The 22,708-nt window shown below is 35.1% G+C and overlaps 1 pseudogene; it reads right to left on the bottom strand.

Annotated features, from left to right (window-relative positions):
* Positions 1-10,553: 10,553 nt before the first annotated feature.
* On the bottom strand, positions 10,554-20,879 carry LOC122042657 (annotated as a pseudogene).
* Between the last annotated feature and the right edge of the window lie 1,829 nt (positions 20,880-22,708).

Raw genomic sequence — 22,708 nt, 5'->3', positions numbered from 1 at the left:
AAGGATTATGAATAGATTAAACTGAAACTTAAAGCACTTTGATACTTCTCTAGGCGTCGATCATACAAGATAGCAAATACATCTCATAACTAAACTCATAAAACTATATATAGCAAACAAAAGTAGATTAAACAGTGATCAGTACTTAATTAGTATCAAGTTGTGGAACTGATAGAAGTGGCTTCATGACCTTGAGTATCCACTGAATGATTGGTCTCATACTGGAAGGAGATAATCTTGTGAAAATTAGCAATGAAGACAGAGGCCTTGATGTCCACCTCCGGGTCACCCGAACAACCTTCTTCATCTCTTGGACGGATTTTTCTTGAGACAGTATGCCTCGGTTCGCGCTGACAGTAGTACTTTCCTGCTTCTTCTTTGACCTTTGTAGGCTTTGCGTCGGGAGAGAAACATGATGAGAAATTTCCTCCCATCTATTTGGTTGTGAGAAGGTTGGTGAGTTATGGGAGCTTCTGAGGTTGGCTATCACCATTTATAGGGAAGGGGAAGCCTTTTGGTGATGGCAAGATATATTGGATTTGGTTTAAATGCTTTTTTTTTGGATGCATTGAGTCAAGTCGATCAGATTGCATGTTTGTTACAAAATAGAAAACGTTGTATTCTTAATTACTATAATTTTTTTCTTAAAGAAATTCTATTGAGTCGACTTGGTGTGACCATTGGCTCAACTCAAATTGTGTTATCCTTGTCTCATGAAGTGTTTCTTCTGTCTTCTTGGTTGAATAGGTCATTCGAGTCAGGTTTCCTCACTATATGTGGTCAAATATGATCATTTCCTAGTGTATACCCAACACAAGTTCTTTGAAATCAATAGATTGCACATTTTGATCAATGAGTGCGTGAAGCATCATCAGCAACAACTAGAAAATAGCATATTTTCACAAGAATATTCTGTTCCTTATAAATTAATTAGGAGAAGGGACAAATGATGATTGAGCTTGAAAAGGATACAAGTTTTCTAAACACTACTTATCAGTGAACAGTTTCAAGGATAAAAATTAATAAAATAGCCAATATTTTTTTCCCCTAAAGATCAATTTTGAGAAGTGAATCAGACTGGCCAAAAGTAGATCTTCTTCCAAAGTTTATCGATCAGACCATTTGATTCAATTCAAATTTGATCAACATGGCCGGTTTGGCTTCGCAGGCAGTGAAAGATGAGAGTGAAGATCATTTACTGACCGCAAAGTTAGGACCAATGAGTCCACATTTGTTTTATATCACTTTGAACCACTGCCATCAGAAATTGGTTGGTGAGAACTAATTTTAAATTAGTGTTCAAAGAGCTTCATGTCCTTTTCCTTTGGCATCCTTGTTTTTCGTTCGGCCTACCCAACTTTCAAAAAATATCTTGAAAATAAATCTGAACGCTAGACCTTTAGCTTAATGTTGCTTGCTGTAATCACAATCAACTTAGTTTATTATAAAGTATATAGAATCTTAATCATGAAAGAGGATTGTGTGTTTAAGTGGTGCCTACGTTTAAGAGCTGTAGGATTAATATTCGGCTAGTACAAGTACTAATTAGATTTGGATCAGTGCCAAAGAGTCACTGGAAAATAGTGCTTAATGGAATCCCAGAAATAATGAGAGGTGATTCAGCTCTCTTGAAGATAAAGAGGAATCATTTAGTGATCTAAAACAGTTCTTTCAAGAAAAATTAAAATAAGCTTGTAGATAGTTCCCATAGAGGAACCTAAATAGTAGCATTAGGAAGCTAATAATCTGATGTTTAGGTGATAAGATATCAAGATCTAACAGCTTTGTCATTATTGTTTGAAAAGGGAGAAAGTGAGATTCAAAGTATCGATTAGATATGCAAAAATACCTTCAGTGACCTTCTGGATAAGACCAAGTGTAGTATGCAATCTCATCAATTTAACATACGATGCGTGGACGATCGACTCACTGTAATATCTTTAACAGTTGCATGTGCATGTGTCGTGGTAACTCTTTATTGATAGTTAACATGTTCAATTTAGTGTCATCTGACATGGCTAAATTCTGCTAGCCTGTAGACACATGCTTACTCATAGGATATGATAGAACAAATTCATGGCATTTCGGCGCTTGGAACTTGGAAGAAACTTCTGTAAGAATTGTGATACATCAATAATGAATTGAAGGATATATTTATAATAGAATTTAGTTATCATCAATCTCTAAAGTAGCATTACAAAACAAAACAATAATTAGCGAAGGATTGATCCGAATCCATCGTAAAGGACTATTGCTTCTTACTTGTCACCGGAGATCCTGCAAATGCAGCAGATGTCTTCCATGGGCCGACAACTCAAGATCCTTCTCAATGGGAGAAAAGAAGCAAGAGTAAGAGAGCAACATTCAAGTATGCCCTAATGAACCATATCTCTTTCTTTATATACCCAGCCCAACTTATGGGCACTATCCACCATAAAGCTCATCTCTCATTAAAAACTCATCAATGTTAATAAACCAGATTATTGAATCTACACATTGAATCCACATTCATTTAATCCAAACTTTTATATGCAATTAAGCATTAGATCACTTAATTGAGGTTTATTTTCTTTAATGTAATTAGTTGTGTGTGTTAATAAGTGTAAGCTCATCTTATGGAGATTAAGTCCATTCATGTTGATTTAATTGGATTTAGTCCACTCATGTAGACTTAATCCTACAATCTCCCACTTGGGCTATATTTGATTCCTTATACATCACACAACCCCTTAGTTGAACTTAATATGTCAAATTTGATAGGTTAAATACTCCTTTAAACAATCTGATCCATTAAATCAATTAGTATAGGACTAAAAAGTCATAACTACTATAACTATAACAAGACCCAACATTAATCATAGTACTAAATGTAAGTATTCTGGATAAGTTTTGATGTGATCAGTCAGGTTAAGTAAGGTTCTGTTGTGTTTGATGTCATGTGTCTAAGTGTGTAGGAGCTTAGGAACACAAGAAGTCGAGCAGAATACGCAACTAGCGAGAAGGATGACACAGGAAGGGAGCCGACAGACTTGGTGCATCCAAGGGACGAGGTGCTGCAAAAGAGTACACCGGCGGACGAGAAGGACATGCGTGACTTCCAAGGAATGAGAAGCCGAAGTAGAAGATACTCGAGGAGAAGGCCTAAGTTGGGTTCGAGTGAGCTCAACTCTGGAAGGTCGGAGCATCACCCAAGCAATCGAAGATGAAGTCAATAATCGGAAAAAGCGCCAGACAGTCAGCACAAGGCTGACAAATCCAGGCACTCGGACCAGTTGTGGTGCCGAAGAGGTGCCTGTTGCAGTGGATCATCGTTGAGGCCATGTCAGCATAGGTCTAAGCGCCTAGAGCATCGCTGTGGGCGCTTGGAGAGGGTCCGAGCGCCCGGGATGGTGCCACGTCAGCAAATGTCTAGTTTCGACCAATGGACTATAAATAGAGCCCTAGTATTCTTCATTTGAACAACACTTTCTGTATTCAAGTTATTTCACTCTGTTCTTCAAAGTCTATGCTATGAACGTCCTGTACGAGGTTTCTCCACCTCCGACTTGTGTCGAAGAAGGAGTTGAGTAGTTGAACTTCTTTGCCTTGAATTAACAACTTCCCCGGTTGCAAACTAAGTAAATTGTTTGTGTCTCGTACTTATTTATATGCATTTCGGGTTTGTTTATTAAAGTTTTTTTCTAATCTAAAGTCAAAAGTTTCAGAAAGAGTATACTTGTCTTTTCATGGCAATTCATCCCCTATTGCCAGCTGCATAGGACTGACACTAATATCATTAACAATATAGATCAAATATGGATGTATAGTACAAGAATGACATGAAATGTGATCTATAAGTGTTTATTCTCAATAAATTCTCTTTATGACCCAAACAGGGTCCAAATCATATTTACTAAAACCTTATGCTAAATCACAGTGGTAAATCATAATTCAACTTTATGACTCTAAATGGAGTCCACATCTTATTTACAACAACCAAATGTAAAACTGCAATAGTAAATATTATATCCATATGTCAGACAAGTCAAAATCATGCACACATATAGAAAATCTGTAATATATACAATGAGCCAAAATATGTGTTCATGAATATACAGAGCATCATACAAAATATAGATTTCTACATAATGAGTACTTTATCAAAAGGAAGAACCCCCCATATTTAACACATGCTATTGAAACACATTGGGTGAAAAGCCCTTAGTGAGTGGATCGCAACATGGAATATGTCCTTCTATGCTCTATCATTATTTGATCATTCTGACTCTTTCTTTAACTGTCAGAAACTTTATATCGATGTATTTAGTCTTTGACAAACTACAATTATTCTTAAAATACAATTCTATAACTTGATCCTTAATGACCTATCAATGCCCCCAAAGATTTGTAAACCTGTGATAAGGTTCCGCATCCATATCCCGTGGTTAGAAGCTTCATAGCAGGTTGTAAATTCTACCTCCATAGTGGAAGTGGCTATAAGCGTCTGTTTGACACTTTTTCATAACATTACCCCTCATATCATTATGAAGACATAACTTGAGATGGACCTCCTCATATCTAAGCATCCAGGAAAATCAAAATCTGAATATCCAATGATCTCTAAATGACATGATCTCCGATATGTGAGTATGTAATTCTTCGTTTTTTACAAATACCGCATAACCCTCTTTACAACTTTTTAATGCTCTGGTCCAGGGTTACTCATATCTACCCAACATCCCTATAATGTACGCAAGATCCTAACGCGTATAAACTTGAGCATACATCAAACTCTCTATTGCAGACGAATAAGGGAATTGTTGCATTTCATTAATTTCTAGTTCATGATGTGGACATTGTTGCAAACTAAGTCTATCACTCTTTGCCATTGGAGTGTTGTCGGGTGCACAATTCTGCATGTCATATCGAATGAGCACCTTTTCTACATATGCCTTTTGTGATAATCTAAATGTGTACCTTGAATGATCAATTACAATCTGTATGTCTAAGGCAAAGGATGCATCAGCAAGATCCTTCATTTCAAATTTACCAGATAGAAATGACTTGGATTCTAACAGCAAACTCTTATCATTGCTTGCAAGTAAAAAAGTCTCCTTGTAATCAATGCCCTCCTTTTGAGTGAATCCCTTAGCGACTAGGTATGTCTTATACTTTTCAACATTGTCATATGCATGTTGTTTGGTTTTAAATATCCATTTACAACCAACAGGTTTCACACCTTCAGGTAATTCGATAAATTCTCAAACGTCATTGTCCACCATAGACTTCATATCTTCCTTCATGACTTCGATCTATTTTTCTATATGATAGAATTATTTGACTTCTTGGAAGAATGTGAGATCATCTTCCAATCTAATGTCAAACTCATGCTCTTAGAGATATATATAATTATAAGACATCGTGAATCTCCTTTCTCTAATATATCTCCTTAATGACACTTGATCTTGAGGTGGTTGAGAGTCATTCTCAATCATAAGAGGGAATTCCACTATTTGAGATGACATACATTCCAATTGAATTGGAGAGGACATAAAAATATCGTGGTCAATTACCCCTTCCGGTTGTATAACTTCAACTTTATATAGAATGATAATCATTTCACTATTAGTTGTATGGTAGTTATCATATTATGATCATCATTGTTCTCCTCAAATGATATTTTCCTACCTTTATCACTCCTACCATTTTCAATAATTTTGGCATTTCCTGTCTTGAAAAATGATCTACTCAAGGAGTTGAAATATTTGAAACCTCTTGGGTTTTCAAAGTATCCTATAAAATGGTAGCTAACAGTTCTTGAGTCTAATTTCCTTTCATTAGGCCTATAAGGCGTAGTATCAGCTGGACAACCCCAAACGTGTAGATGCCTAAGACTAGGTGCTCTACCTATCCACAATTTATATGGGATTTTTGTTATCGCCTTACTAGGAACTCTGTTGAATAGGTAAACCATAATCTTGAGTGTCTCACTCCACAAGGACTCTGGTAGAAAAGAAAATACAATCATACTTCTCACCATATTCTTAAGGGGTTGGTTTCGTCGCTTTGCTACACCATTCAACTGAGATGTCCCAGGCATGGTGTAAGGTAATCCACAAATGACCCAAGACGTTTTTCACCTTATCCGTCATATCTATCATAGTATTCACCACCACAATCTGATCTTACAGTCTTAATTTTCTTACCAAGTTGATTTTCAACTTCAACTTTGAAGGTTTTGAACATATCTAGAGATTGTGTCTTTTTATGAATAAGGTATAAGTATCCCTATCAGGAATAGTCATCTATGAAGATTATGAAGTATGCTTGATCATTCCAAGAAGCCTTAGGGAACTGTCCACATATATTTGTATGTATAAACTCTAAGACACCATTACTTTGTATTAAACCCTTATTACTTTTGTTAGTTATTTTTCCCTAAATACACTCAATACAGATTCTAAAATCTAACATATCGAGGGAATCGAGAATTTCTAGTGACATTGACCTCTCTAAGCATTGTTTAGAGATGTGCCGTAAACGCTTATAGCATAATATGGATGAATTCTCGTTTGTCACATCATGCTTCACACCTATACTATACATCACAATATTATCCGTATAGATTATAGTGTATAATCTGTATAGTTTGTTAATCAAGGAACTCATACCACACAAGATAGAATTTTTTTTTTTAAAAACTAATGGTGCGTTTGGTTTGCGCGTTTTTTATTTTCATTTTTTGAAAAACGTACATTTTCTAGAAAATAGAAAATGAATTTAAGTCATTCTCTATTTTTCTATAAAATACTATCTATTTTTTTAAAAAACGGACATGGAAAATGTAAACTAAACACCATTTTTTAGAAATACGTGTTTTCCAGAAAATAAAAATAGAAAATGCGCAAACCAAACACACCATAAACTTTCCATTTCCAAATGAACAAGTGTATTTGGATTTGTCCAAATATGAAATAGAAATTAAGTTCCATTTAAAAGACGACACTACAAATGTATTTTTCAAATTCAAAAGTATATTGCTCCCCAAACAAACTCTACAGACATCTATTGTCTGTACCTTTGCCTTCTTGCCAGTTCACATATAGGTGAATCTTTCAACATCAATTGTCATTCGACTCCTGAAGCACCATACATAGTTACACTTATGTGAGTAGTTGCACCAGTATCTATTCATTAAGTGTTATTAGGTATAATAACGAGGTTGACTTCTGGACCAACAAAGTTGAAAATTTTACCTTTCTTGATATGTCAGTTGATATATTTGGGGCAATCCTTCTTCAGATGATCATTCTTTTTACAAAAAAATAAGTTGAGCCCGGATCAGTTGCTTTTGCACCTTATGCCCTGAAGCCCTAGTCACTACAAATTGTTTACCCTTACTCTTAATATTACCATTCTTCTTCTTGTTGTTTAAATACTAAGATGAGGATGCATAGTGAACTAAGATTAGGATAAGGTTCACAATGACACTTTCAGACATGTCTAGCTTTAATATCTTAAGCCTTGTAACGAAGTTAGACACCTTCATGATGTACTCCCTAATGTTACCCTTCCTATTGTACCGTATGGACACTAACTTCGTGAGAAGTGTACTAGTTTTGACCTTTTAATTTGAGATGAATCGGTTCGCTAATTCCTTAAGGAAGATTTTAGCATCCTTATTTTCAGTAATTCCGGAATAGGCATCCTCATGATCATTAGACTCATGCGATTTGATCGCTCCCACTTGTCAAAAATCACCTTTTGATCTACAATGAAATCATTAGTTAAAGGTGCAGGACAATCATGCCTAAATGCAAAGTCTAGATCCATGCAGCCCAATAAAACTGTAATATGTTCTTTCTATTATCCAAAATTTATGCCAGTAAGTATAAAGATATTATTCAAATTAGTAAACATTGAGAGTACAACATAAACAAAAGCAAAGAATATAACTCAATTTAACAAATAAGCCATGTATCTTTATAGTTGTGTAATAATAATACAATAAACAAAACATGCTATTATATGGGCATTAATAGAGATACCTAGTGCAACATTATATCAAGTTTTTAGACTAAATTGTAATTTACTATTGGTACTCCCCAAACACTTATAATTACCTTCATTTGTCACATAACTTACATTCCTTTAGGTTGACACATTATGTGCATGATACTTTATTTATGAGTTTCCTTAGTTAGTTTATGTTTTCAACTATCACTCACAATATTTCTAATCGGCCATATAGTGCTTCTTCCTTGAACCAACACATTATGCACATGAGTTAAAAGTTTAACTTAATTTATGAGCTTCCTTAAACATACATTCGACATAAGAATAACTTTCCTTTGGGCCAATCACCCTTAGCATAGATATACATCCCTCTATACAAATAATCCTATTCTCCCCAATAGTTCTCTCTTTGGCGATAGTATATATTTGACTAAGTAGCAAGAGAGAAAAAGAATCCAAGAAAAAACTATTGAACACTAAACTAAATTTAGTTATCAATTGACTAGTATCAGATATCAATCAATTGATACCCTTCTTAATAGATTAACAATAGGCGGGAATCAATTGATACACATGTTAATCAATTGCTTAATCGATTCTGAAAGCCACTGTTCGCAAGTTCATCCACTTTAATTGATTGGTGTAATCGATTGGTGAAGGGCAATCGATCCATTGATCGATTCAGAAACCCTTTGTGGACAACCCAAATTCAGTAATCGATTGACTAGTCGATTGATGAACATCAATTGATCACTCAATCGATTCTAAGACCTTCTATTTGTAATTCTAGGCATCTTAATCAATTGACCCTTATGCTAATCGATTGGTAAACACCAATTCATCAGCTAATAAATTTGGGAGCCCTCTGTTTGCGATTATGGGCTTCCTAATTAATTTATCCTCATGTTAATCGATTGGTAAACACCAATGGATTAGCCAATCAATCTGATAACCCTTTGTTCACAATTCTGGGTTTCCTAATCGATTAATCCTTATGCTAATTGATCAGTAAACATCATTCGATCAGGCAATCAATTTGGGAACCCTCTATTCATAAATTTGCAATTACCAATCGATTGGGGACCATCTCCAAATTGATTGATAGTTGAAAAACCTGATTCCTGATCACGATTTTTCAACTCAAAAATCCTAAAATCGCGATGTCAATCGTGTTCTTTGTAGATAATGCAAAAAAAAAAACTCGATTCATAGGTTAAATCCTAACCTATCTATGATAGATTCAACAAATACTAATCAATTTCGCTTATCCATATGGAATCAAATGCAAAAAATTGATGTATATGGGTCAAACCATTGAGAATAAGCTAATCCTTGGCTCTAATACCAATTGTAAGAATTGTGATACATCAATAATGGACTAAGGATGTATCTACAACATGATCTAGCTATTATCAATCTCTAAAGCAACATTACAAACCAAAATAATAGTTAGCGAAGGGCTGACTTGAATCCATTGCAAAGGACTATTGCTTCTTACTTGTCACCGGAGATCCTGCAAGCATAGCGGACGTCTTCCACAGGATTGAACCGGCAACCCAAGGTCCTTCTCAATAGGGGAGAAGAAGCAAGAGAAAGAGAGCAAGATTCAAGCATGCCCTAATGAACCATATATTTTCCTTTATATACCCGACCCAACTTATGAGGACTATCCATCATAAATTTTATCACTCATTAACAGTTTATCAATGTTAATGAACTGGGTTATTGAATTTACACACTGAATCCATATGTATTTAATCCAAATCCTCTTTATATGCAATTAAGTGTTAGATCAACTTAATCAGGATTTATGTTCTTTAATGGTAACTAATTGTGTGTGTTAATCAAGTGTAAGCAACCTTATTGAGATTAAATCCACTCGTAGAGACTTAATTGGATTTAGTCCACCTATGTGGACTTAATCCTACAACTTCCTCAAGGACTAGGCAGGACTAGGTTATAGGTTAACTTCAAGCAAGCATGTGGAAGACTTCGTTGTGTTGAGAACATGAACTAGCAGGTTTGTGGAATGAAACAGTTGAGATGTCTAGAAGATAGGAAAGAGTACGTAGTATAATTGACACCACATATCGTTGTTTGGCTGTGTATCACAGGGCCTTACATGTTGAAAGGAAGGCTGAAACATTATCAAATCACTCAAGGACAATTTGAGCATGCTGAAGGATAGCCTGCAAATTCTGCCTTGGTTCGTGCTCACTGGCATCCGTTTAAAAGTGAGTATAGAATTGAGATTATAGTGATCGAACTCAAGGAGGTCAGTAGGTAAAATGAATTGGGCAGGCATGTGTTTGTTACAGAATGACTTTACCAAACGATATATAGCTCTTCCTTTGAGGCACACGTTAGGAACAGTCAAGATGAAATTTGGCACGCACTTGTCGCACTTATGAACTGAAATAAGAAGTCCAGTTCGAATGGCAAGAAAAAGTAAACGAAGAATGATTCCACGAAGGATTAATGAATCAATAGCAGCATTAGATCTTCAGAGAGTTTTTGCATTTGCAAGTTGGAAATTACGGGGGAAAACTAGTATTATTTAATGAATACTTACATTTATCCACTTAATTCTCAGAATCTGAATACTTGGTTTGACGACAAGCACGTGCAATGAGTTGAACAAAAACTCAAGGATCTACATCAACAAAGGCTACACTAACACAAGGACTCATTATCTCATCTTATGCCCATCAAAAAAAGTCAATAACCCTGAGCTCTTTCTTTTTCTGTGCATGCTTTGGTATCTTAATCAAGAAGATATATCAGTAACTGCTGAGACATGTACCACTTTCTAGATTGGAAATAAAAAATGAGGCATGTTAAAGAGAACGATATACGCTCTTTATTTGCCTGAAGAAGCAAGTCGAATTCGATCTCTCTTCCGAGCAAACCATCCGTCCTTTGGGGAAGATGTTTTCCCTTGAGTGGCCTGCCTTAACATCTCTGTAACATGAATGGAAATCCATTTATGAATGTCAAACTAGCTGAAATCTCAAATACAGGGGATTTATCAAATACCTCTTTCCCTCTCAAGTTCTTGATCCAGCTCTTTTTTCCACTTACTCAGCCTTTCTGAAAAACTGTTGTACATGATTCAACTTTTAGGGATAGATAGGAGGAAGAAAAAGAGAATAATCTTAAAAACTTGTATTTAGACTGCTAACCTTGGGTTCATGGACTCTGGTTGAGCATCTTGAAGAAGTCCGCCCCATTCATAAAGTTGGGGTGAAATTTCTCTTATAATGCCATCATCTTCTTCTTCACTCCTTGACTCTTGCATGCAGCAATTTCCAGGGCTCGCCTTATTTTCTAAGTCAGCAGGCAGAGCAGTTATTCCACTTGCCGCCTTCTTTGGTGACATTTGGATCTTAGGAGGTAATTTTGGAATTTTCACCACATTCTCCTCGCATTTCTTCTCAGAGTAGTGCTTGTTTTTGTTGTTCAGACTATTGTAGAACTCATACAGCGGCGTCTGTAGCTTCTTCAGATCAAGGGCCAATTATAACAAAACAGGAGAGCTCTTACTTACCGATCTCAAACCTAATTTAAGCTATCAAATAATTAATGCAAGAGAAACAAGAAGCTGAGTCCCTACCTTCTCATCTAGAAACGCTCTAATTTATCATCGTCCACTGGCTCTGAAGAGAATGCAAAATCATCTCCCCCATCTCTTGTGCATGAACCCTCAATGACAGGTTCGTGTGAGTCATCCAAGTGGACTTTGTGTTCTGGACTGACGTCAAACTTCTGCGGCGGCCGTTCATCAAATGGTTCAGACATTGGGTTGAAACTCTAACAGAAGTCAAATGATTAAAGTTACTGAGCATTTTCATTGCCATCTGGTGTTACTGATATGCAAGAATTAAAAATAGGGACTATATGACCTTTTAATGAAACTTACTGATCCAACAATTGGAAAATCGTCTATATCATCCAGCCGGCACATATCACTACTATTACTTAATTCCCATATAGGTTTGACATTAGTAAATTCCCCGGGAACAATGGAACAATTTCTGCTACTATTTCCATTTTTATCCAACTTGTCACCATCATTATTGCTGCACTAACATTTCTCCATAGTGAATATTGAGATTTAGTGAAAATCTACAAAATATCACTAAATTTTGGATGACGCCTACATGCTTTTTGTGTACAACTTGGATGTTAGTGCCACATCTCGAGAAGGTTCCTGGAAGAGAATGTCAGTTCAATGTGAAAAAGATAAAAATAATAAAGGGAATGGACTCAGAATGAATAGCTTCCAGATGGAATGAAACTAACCCAAATGTGAGAATGGTGCATTGGATGCAGATCCTTAAATTCTTTGGTAACAAATGGATGCTGAATAGCCGATCAAGACAAACATATAATACAGTGTTCTAATAATCGATTAAAAATATTTCCTGGATAAGCCAGGATACTAAAAAAGAAAATACAAGTTTGTTGGTTGTACCTGGAGCAAATCAGAGGTACTAGACCTTAACTTTGGTTCCCTCTGTAAAATAAGACATAAGTGCGCCAAAAACATCTGGCAACAAACACAAGGAGAATACGACACTATGCAAGGAAACAATTGCTATATATAAAGTTATTGGGAAAATACATGTTTTATAGCAGTGACATAAAAGTAACAGTCAAGCCACCGACGAAATGATTGCTAATGAAAAATCCGACGCTGGCAAATGACTGGTTTAGTCAAATTATATAAGCACTAAATTTGTGAGAACATGCCTAGTGTTCTTCTCTTACAAGAGATACAGTTGATAGTAAAAAACTTTTGCATCTACAAGGCTTTCAACAAGAGAATAACATAAGGAAAATAGTTGTCTTCAAATGACATCCCATTTTGATTTAGATTACCATTTAGAAAACTTATTTAAAGGCATCAAACAAGAAATAAATGCAATGAGTTCAAATGAAAAATGAAAACATGCATACTTCTGTAAGCATTTCAAGAGAAAATCTTTAGCCTCTGAAGACAGATGTTCTGGTATTGGAGGATGAGATTTTGTTGTTCCAATATGAAAAAGAGCGGCAACCTAAATGATGCTTCAGTTTTAAACCTCAAACATAAACAGATGCATATATATATATATATATATATATATTGGATAAGTGAACAAAATTCAAACATAAAAGGGAAAGATCATACCTCTTGGCACTGCTGACTCCAGGGAGGCTTACCAGTAGCCATCTCTATGACAGTGCAACCAACACTCCATATATCAGCTGAGCTGAAGCAGTTAATTGGTTTTCAGTATTTATAAAATTTCTCACATAGAATATAATGTTAAGGGAAGAGCAACTAATCAATTGGCAGCCTCACATGGACAAAATTGGGTAATACATAATATGCTTTGGAATCAACACAGAAATTGCAAGCTTGCAATCATTACTGTTGGAGCAATCTAGTGACCCTAGGTTTTGATGTTTGGGCAAAGATTTAAGTTAGGTTTATTGTTGTATTTGATATGCAGTGTGAGTGTGCAGGATACAGGTACAACAAGGAAGTCCAAGTGTGATCTTGGCAAAGGAGGAAAGTCCAAGGATGAGTCTTGGCGGTGTAAGTCCAAGCATGTAGTCTTGGCAACGTAAGTCCAAGTGTAACTTGGCAATGGATGAAGTCTCGGAGGCGCGACCTCTTGGCAAAGGAAGACCCGACAACAATGGCAAGGCCGATGGAAGCTCCAGAAGGCAAGACGTGAAGGATGGGGAGGCATCCGAGGGACCCAAGGCTGATGGAGGAGGCTAGAAGGCTAGGTCTAGGTTGGTCGGGCAGGGACGAGTGCTGAGAGATTGTACTCGGAGTAAAATATAAGAATTAGGGTTTACTGTAGCGTTACTGTAGCAGTACTGTAGCGTTACTGTAGCAGTACTGTAGCAGTCGACTGCATGTTTTAGCAGTCGACTGGTGCAGTCGACTGGCAGCGAACAGAATGTGTGAAATCGAGCCGTTGAGGTGTAACGGTCGAATTTCCACAGAGGGCAGTCGACTGCATGTTTTAGCAGTCGACTGGTAGGCGGGGTTTTCAACCCGCGGGCTATAAAACCAAAGCTTGGGAGCTTGGTTTGAGTTGACGAAATTAGACTTGGTTAAGGTCTAATTAGTAGTCTACAAGTGCTCAAGAGTTTTCCTTGTGTCCAAGAGGTCTTGGTGAGTTTGTGGTGAGGTTTCTCCACCCACAAGGAGTTTGAGCTAGCCGGAGGTCTTCCGGGGAGTAATCCACCGACGGATAGGGATCGTCCACCTTACGGACACGCCGTGGAGTAGGAGCTTTATCTCCGAACCACGTAAATGATCGTGTAGCTTGGTTTGCATTCTTTCTTGTCTTGTATTTTGTTTAGCTTGTTTATTTTTGTATTATTCCGCTGCGCAAGCTAACAACGTAGGAAGCGAACGATTTGGGTGAGCCGCTATTCACCCCCCTCTAGCGGACGTCAAGGTCCCAACAATTACATCTCAGAAACACAAAGCACATTTTCAAAAATTGCAGGAAGCATTAAACAATCAAGGCTTTAGTACAACTATCAGTTCTCTTTCACTCTTGTCTGGTGAATAAGCTAGCACAAAATGAAGTTCAAACATGTTTCATGCTTCAATTGTCAACTTTATTTTCCCTGTCATACAATGGATGAGAAAAAGACCGTGGGAAAACACTATTTTGTAACTATAAATAAATAAATAAATATATATATATATGTGTGTGTGTGTGTGTGTGTGTGTGTTCCATAAGTCATGGGATCATCATTCCATAAATCATGAGATATGATAGCGTATTTAGTTTCTATAAAAGGTTATTTAGATTTTTTTTTTGAAAAAAAAATTGTTAACGTTTTTATTAGAATAATTAGTTTTATTTATCTGATGAAGAATATTGGGATAATTAAGAGTTTTATTAGAAAACTTTGTTATTTTATGAAGAATAAGTTGTGTCAATCTATAACAAGGGGTTAAAATTCCATATAAATTTTGAATTGATACAATTTTCAATTTCTGACGTGATATCAGAGCCGAAATTTGATGATTTATCCTTTCGCTCACCATTATCCTCAAGTTTCAGCACCACCCTCATCCATGAATCATTCACCCTTCAATACTTGGTTGTTTTAATAATTAGTTTTATTTATCTAATGAAGAATATTGGGATAATTAAGAGTTTTATTAGAAAACTTTGCTATTTTATGAAGAATAAGTTGTGTCAATCTATAAAAAGGGTTAAAATTCAATATAAATTTTTAGTTAATACAATTTTCAATTTTTGACATGGTATCAGAGCCGAAATTTGATGATTTATCCTTTCGCTCACCATCATCCTCAAGTTTCAACACCATCCTCATCCATGAATCATTCACACTTCAATACTTGGTTTGGTTCCTTATATCTTTCTTCGATCACCACTCTTTATTGTGATTTCCTTCTCTCCTTATTCTTTCTTTACGAATAAGCAATTAATTCTTTCTTATTTCTTTCTTTTGTATTCTATATCTTATTCCTAATTGATCCCCACTCTATCTTCGTGTCCTCTTAATCTTATTTTCCTTTACCCTAGTGCTTCTATTCTTTTTGCCTATATCTTTCTATTATCATTCCCTTGTCATATTTGTCCTCTTTCTCTTGCCTACCCCTCACCTCCTTTTGTTCTACATCTTCTAAACATTTATCTTGTTCTCTTTTGTTTCAATTGCCTCCTTGTTCTTCATCCTCTTATCATTCTTGTTTCCGTCCTTTGCAATTTTTTTCTCTTGTACTTTTTCATTGTATTTATAGTTAACTTCTTATATTTTTTTATTTTCTTCCTTATGCTCCTTTATCTTCTTTATATCTGTCGGCCTATTAGGTTTTTATAGTTTTGTTATTTTTCTTTCTTTAACTCATTCTTTGTTTCTAATTTTCTTATTATCGATGTTTCTCTAATATTCTCTCTCCTCAACATCACACATCATTTCCCCTACCGCATACTTTGCACATTTCCTATTGTGTACATCTTTTACCTTATTTTTTGTTTAACTTTGTTTTCCAAAGATGAATATTTTTCATGTAACTTTTATTTCTTGTCGCGGAAATAATCTCTTGCAATGCAAGGTAAAGCTATATACAATAGACTCTTCCCTGGGACTTTACATTGGCGGAAGCTTCGTGCACCGAGCTATCCTTTTTACCTTTTACCAACCTTCATAATCAAATTACTATTTCTAGTTTTCATCATTAGTAATTTATCTTTGTTGCTTGCCCTATATTGCCGATTTTCCCAGTTTCCTTTTACGAACCTTCATAATTAGATTCCTTTTACTAACCTTGATACCTAAATACCTTTTACCAACCTGCATAGTTGAATTTTTATATTGCTCAAAGTGCTCAACCTTCATTTTTAATTTTCCCTATCTCGGTTCTCACTAATTTTTCTTCAATTTATATGCCTGCATACCTAGATTCAACTTGTGCTCAAAGAACAAGATGGTAGTCCCTAAATTGATGCAAGTCCAAGATTCCAACTCAAATCCTAAGAATGAGTTTGATGTGAAGAATGTATTTTTTCCACATAGACCTAGAGGAAGAAATTTAGATGGAGGTCCCACTAGATATAAAAATAATTTGGATGTTAATCCTGTATGTAAATTGAAGAAAGCCTTTTATGGACTTAAGTAATCACTACGGGCATGGTTTGACAGATTTGCAAGAGCTATGATTGCCATGGGGTATAGACAAAGCCAACGAGATCACAAATTGTTTATTTAACACTCTTCTTCGGGGGAAGTTACAATGTTTTTAGTGTATGTTGATGATATAATAGTGACAAGAAATGATGACAAAAAGAAATAATTCTAAGTTAGTGTTTGACGGAGGAGTTTGAAATCAAAGTATTAGGAAGTTGAAATACTTTCTTAGGATTGAGGTGCTCACTTTAAGTGAGACATTTTGATCTCTCAACAGAAACATGTTACAAATTTCTTTAAAGAAACAGTAAGACATCATGCAAGCCAGTTAGTACTCCAATAGGCCCAAATTTCAGACTTGGAATGGCAGAAGATGTTGCAATAGATAAGGAAATGTATTGACATTTGGTAAGACAAATTATTTATCTGTCTCATACACGACTGGATATATACATGACCAAGCATAACATATATAGTTAGCATGATTAGTCAATTCATTCCTAGCCCAAAATAAGCTCATTTATAAGCAGCTCACCAAGTATTATAGTATGTCAAAGGAAGAGCAAAAAAGGAAAGGGCATTCTGTTGAAAAGAAATGGATGTTTGGTACTAGAGGCATAAATGGATACTGATTATGCTAGATTCTTAATTAACTTGAGGTCAACCACCGAAGTGGTAACCTCATGACATGGAGGAACAAGAACATGTGATAGTGCTGTCTAATGAAGAGGCAAAATTTTAAGCAATAGCTCAAGGTGTGTGTGAACTACTTTGATTAAAGATAATCTTAGAAGACTTAAAGATCTAGTAGATGTGATCTAATGAGACTTTATTATCAAAATAATTTTGTGATTAATATAACTCACAATCCAGTACAACATAATCGAACAAAGTAGATTGAAATTGCCAAACACTTCGTCAAAGGAAAAATTAAAGAGCAAATTAATTTGTACCCTTTACGTGTCTACATATAAACAACTTGCACATATAAGTAGCCCAATACTTCAAAGTATTATATCCAAGTTAGGAATGATAAATATCTATTCACCAACTTGAGGGGGAGTGTGGGAAAACATTATTTTGTAAGTATGTACATCCCTAAAAATTAGACTGAAAAATATTCCATTAAAAATCAATATGCTCAAGAGATGTTGATGTTTCATGCATTCCTACAAACTTGCATAGCATGGGATAAAAGAAAATTCATGTATAGATTAAAAAAGTATTAATGCTACTGCCCCAAATTCGTAATATAGTAATGCATAGGAAAGAATCTTAAGGCAAAGATACTCTTTGGAAAAACCCAATTTAATTACATTTGTATATTTGTGGACAAACCAAAACGACAAAATTGTTATAATGAAGTGTCGTCAATTTGGCAAATGTTTACAGGATATGGAAGACAATCTTCTTGAACATATAATGAAGTTAACAGTATTATGCAACTATGTCAAAGTTGTTCGTGTGAAATATGAACTATAGTTGCACATGAACCATCCACACAACAACATGAACAGTGATTCCTTTTGTTGCATATAGAACTGGCCTTCTGAAAACAATATTCTCTTACAACACAGAGATGGATCTCCTCTAACATCTTTGACATAGGAATACTTTGTCCCATTGACTATGAGATTCAACAAAATCAATGTTTGTATCCTCCTAGACTAAATGAATGTACAAACAACCATAGATTAAGATCTAAAACAAACTAAAACAGAACAAGTTTTATAGACAGCAAAAATACAATAAAAAAAGTGATCGTGAATCCATTAATCGGCCCCATGTAGAATTACTTACTCAAATAGACTTATATTCATTTAGTGCAGGTTTTAACTCCTTATTTTGTTTTGGAGATGACATGGTAAGAATCAATGCTTACAAGCTATGCCCAGTTTGAAGAATTACTTCTGGTGCCATTGATCCAATATGGAGTTCCCTTCATTGACTTGGCTGCATTTATAGTAGCCTGAAAAATATCATGTTGATGCATTGAGAGAGTTTTCTCAAACACTAACATCTTTTCTAGCAAAGATCAATTGTTCAAAAACAAAAAATGCGATCACATTGATTTGGCCATATTCATAGTAGCATGACAAAGTCATGTTTATAAGTTATGAGAGTTCATTCAATAGATGAACTTCTTCTAAAACAAACTGTTTGTTTGCTAAAAAACATGTTGGCACGTTAAGAGTAGTTTCTCACACATTAACAACTTGATTAATTGTTCAAACTAAAAAGATAATCACAAGACTGCCTTGGCCGTTCATATTAGAATGACAAAGTCAACTCAATAAGTTGTGATAGTTAATTCAGTGCATGAACAACTTCCTCTAACACAAACCAATTTGCTAAAATACTGGCTTGGTTGCAAACATAGTAGCCTGATACAATCATGTTGATAAGTTAAGAATCAAAAGAGTTCTATTATACATGAACAACTTTCTCAAGCACAGACCAATCGTTCAAACAAAAATTATATAATGGTGACTTGCTCCCCCTGTTGTAGATAATATTCAAACAAACAAAAAGTAAAAAATAATAAGATGAAAAGTTTGTGAATTTCATAATCTTGCAATTTTAGATAAATAAAGAAATACAATCGGAATGGATGCCCAATTATGAATTGAGATCATAGGATATCAAAATCCTTCTCAGATTGGCTTCCTTAAAGATAAAAAATAGTAACTTCTTGGAAATCCATATTAAGTAGTACAATGTTCAGGCAAGACCTAGAGTAGAATTATGATTTTAAAGAACATTGATTTGGTCGTAAGTATAAAAAACAGTATTTGGATGGGTAATATGGTCACAGTTGCATTTATGGGTAGGTAGACAAATTTCTCTAGTACCAGCTTTGCAACTTGTTTTGATGCCCCAAAATCTGCCAGCTTGATGCAACCCTTGTTGTCCACAAGAATATTAGCCCCCTGAGGCCAAAAAGAAAAAAAAAGAATCCACTACAATGAAGGGAGTCAGCTAACAAGATATTAAAACCAGAAGTTTCCCAGAAAATATCATGCCTTTATGTCCCTGTGCATGATCCCATTTTGATGAAGATAGTCGAGCCCCTGCAACAGCTGCTTGGTATACATTCTTATAACCTGTTCAAGGAGGAAGTTAGTTAATTTTAGCAAGCATCAGCATCTGCATTAGCCCGGTAATCATTATTGTGAAATCAAATACTTTCAGCCTCTGGAAAAGACCCAAACTTCCCGAGTAAAGATGAGATGGATCCTCCTGGGACAAACTCCAGCAAAATATTAAAGTCTCCTCCTCTCTAGTTATTCCTAAATATCTCTGTCATATGTGAATCCTAAAAGATGTCCTTTTAAGTAAAGAAATAGATGAATAGTCTTAGAAAATAGAACAGTTACAGCACAGGACAGAAAGCACTCACGACAATATTTGGGTGAGAAAGATTCTTTAGAAGCTTTACTTCTTCCTCGAGCTCCCATATATGAGCCTACCAACAGGTTTATAACAAATCATAGATGAAGGGAACCAAAACCAAGTTTCTCTCTTATCTTCAAGCAGAATATATGTATACAGAAGAGACCATAACCTGAGATTTCTCCTTGGAAGCACTGCTTGTCCCGATCAAGACCTGCAAATAAGGGAACCGATGTCAAGAAACATCACTGAAGAAATGCAAGTAAACGTCCAATACCAGAGGGAATACAAGAATACGATACAAGAAACCCACCTGCTTCACGGCAAGCAGCTCTCCTGATTCGAGATTCATACCCATATAGACATGACCAAAAGCGCCGCAACCAATGAGTTCACCTCTTCGCCACAGGATCGGAAGTACATTATCTTTCTCCTCGGAGGGCGGCGGCGGAGGAAGTTTGGGGACAAAGCCCCCGAACCCTAGGCCCAAGAGCCGATCTTTTCCACAATCCTGTCACCTCCTACGCCTCCGTTCCCATCAGAGCCTGTTCGAACCACGAGGGATCGTCGCACCGATCCGAAGATGTCTTGCATCGTCATTTTTCGCTGCCGCCGCTGTTCTGCTTCACTCCGATTAGGGTGCTTCCGACAGTGGATCTCAGGGGCGTCCTCCGGATCTCATCTGGGGAGAAAATAGGAATCGCAGCGCTCTCAGTTGCAGATTGGGCAGCGAGCGAGCAAGCGTAGAATCGAGGCGATCGAGAGAGCGAAAGAGACCGAGAGAGGAGCGAAGAACGATGGTGGAAGCGGGGAGGCTCCCCGCTCTTCGCACTCCTGTGCCCTTTTCAAAAGTTTCGAGTTATATGGACCAAAATGTCCCTCACAGCCGTTATTTTGATTTTTTTTCTACAAAAATTATATGATTTAAAAAATATATATATCGAAAGCGTATATTCCTTAATCTAAGCATCAAATTTTTTTACTTTTAAATCTCTTGCGCAAGCAAATTAGAACTCTTGTTTTCACCCTCTAATCATTTAACGATAGATTATAAATTAATCGCCCTTTTTTTTTAATATCAGGTATTTAAATTTTACTATTCGATTAATATAGAAAAATAAATTCAAGAAGTACTGGCTCCCTAGCATCCCTTGCCACCACAAATGACAATAAATTTAGATTATTTTAATTAGTACAAACTTAAATAGTATCCAAATAAAATATGAATCAAAGTCATTCTTAAATCTGGACAAATTACAATTCAATTACTTGTTGGCCTACAAATTAATTGACTATATATCTATTAACAAATTAAAATATATAATATAAATGTAATTAAATGTAATCAGAAGCCGAATTAGTTAACTACACGATGGTACGATTTATTTATATATATTTTATCGTAAGAGCAATGATATTAGACTATTTAGGTTGAATGATATCATATTCTATTTTAATTATCAATTAATTATTGGTCAAAATTAAATATTAAGATTGTATTTGATGAGACGTAATTAATCTTATAATGTAATTAGGATGTAATTGATTTTTTTAAGTATAATTTTAAATAATGTAATGTAATTTGAATTATAAAAGATAATAATTTTTTTTATAATTTGGATTACAAAGTTAATAATATGTAATCTGAATTACATTCTAACACTAAGATTTAATATGCCAAATATATTCTTAGTCATCCTTAACGGTGCCCTAGTGTCGACTCACGGATATGAAGAGAGAAAAATACAAATACATAAGTCATAGGCGTATGGTGGGGTAAATCTTAGGTCGTCTGTTCTTGAGAATCGATCCTTGATAATTATGCCAAAGATATCATATGTTCATTATCTATGATACACCCAGAAGGCATCATCCTCGTAATAAAAAATTACATATATAATATACAACTTTTCACCAAACATAATAATATAATATTAATTACATTACACTATATTATAAATTTAATTATATTACCCACTTATTACATTAAGTCTAACCAAATACATAACAACAATCAAATTTAGTAATTAAACTTAGTCAGCCAAAGGAATCCAATAGGGGGTGTATTGTTTTCCTACATAAACTTTCAAGATTTAAAACATTTAAAATGAGAGTACATTATTATTATTATTATTATTATTATTATTATTATTATTATTATTACTTTCACCAAGTAAACTAATTTATAAATTTAACTCAAATCAAAACTCAAACTTATAACTCTCCACAAACAGTCAATGCCGCCCGAGTGAACGTCGATCATTTGAAGGCATTGTAAAAAATCAAGTTGTAACTAAGGTATTTGTAAATATCGGCATTTTAAGATATTGTAAATATTAACTGATCATGAAATATCATCAATATTTATATCAAATTAATGTTGTCATCTATGAAACATACAACAAAACTACTGTATATAGAATTAAATAGAGTGCCCTATAAGGTTAGGCACTCTAAGCAATTAATCAAAGATTCAAATTTTAATTACAATATATTATAAAGATTTTTCTTTAGTAGAACAATAAATCTAAGAATATTAGTTATTTGGATAAATCTCCGTGAATACTTCTTAATTTACTCTAGTAGTATATGAAAAACTTTCGTATGAATTAGTCGATTTGAATAGTTGGATACTAGTTTATAA

The sequence above is a fragment of the Zingiber officinale genome, chromosome 1B (assembly GCF_018446385.1).
Source record: "Zingiber officinale cultivar Zhangliang chromosome 1B, Zo_v1.1, whole genome shotgun sequence".
Taxonomy (NCBI): domain Eukaryota; kingdom Viridiplantae; phylum Streptophyta; class Magnoliopsida; order Zingiberales; family Zingiberaceae; genus Zingiber; species Zingiber officinale.
The sequence above is the reverse complement of the archived record's forward strand: the minus strand, read 5'-3'. Positions and strand labels throughout refer to the sequence as shown.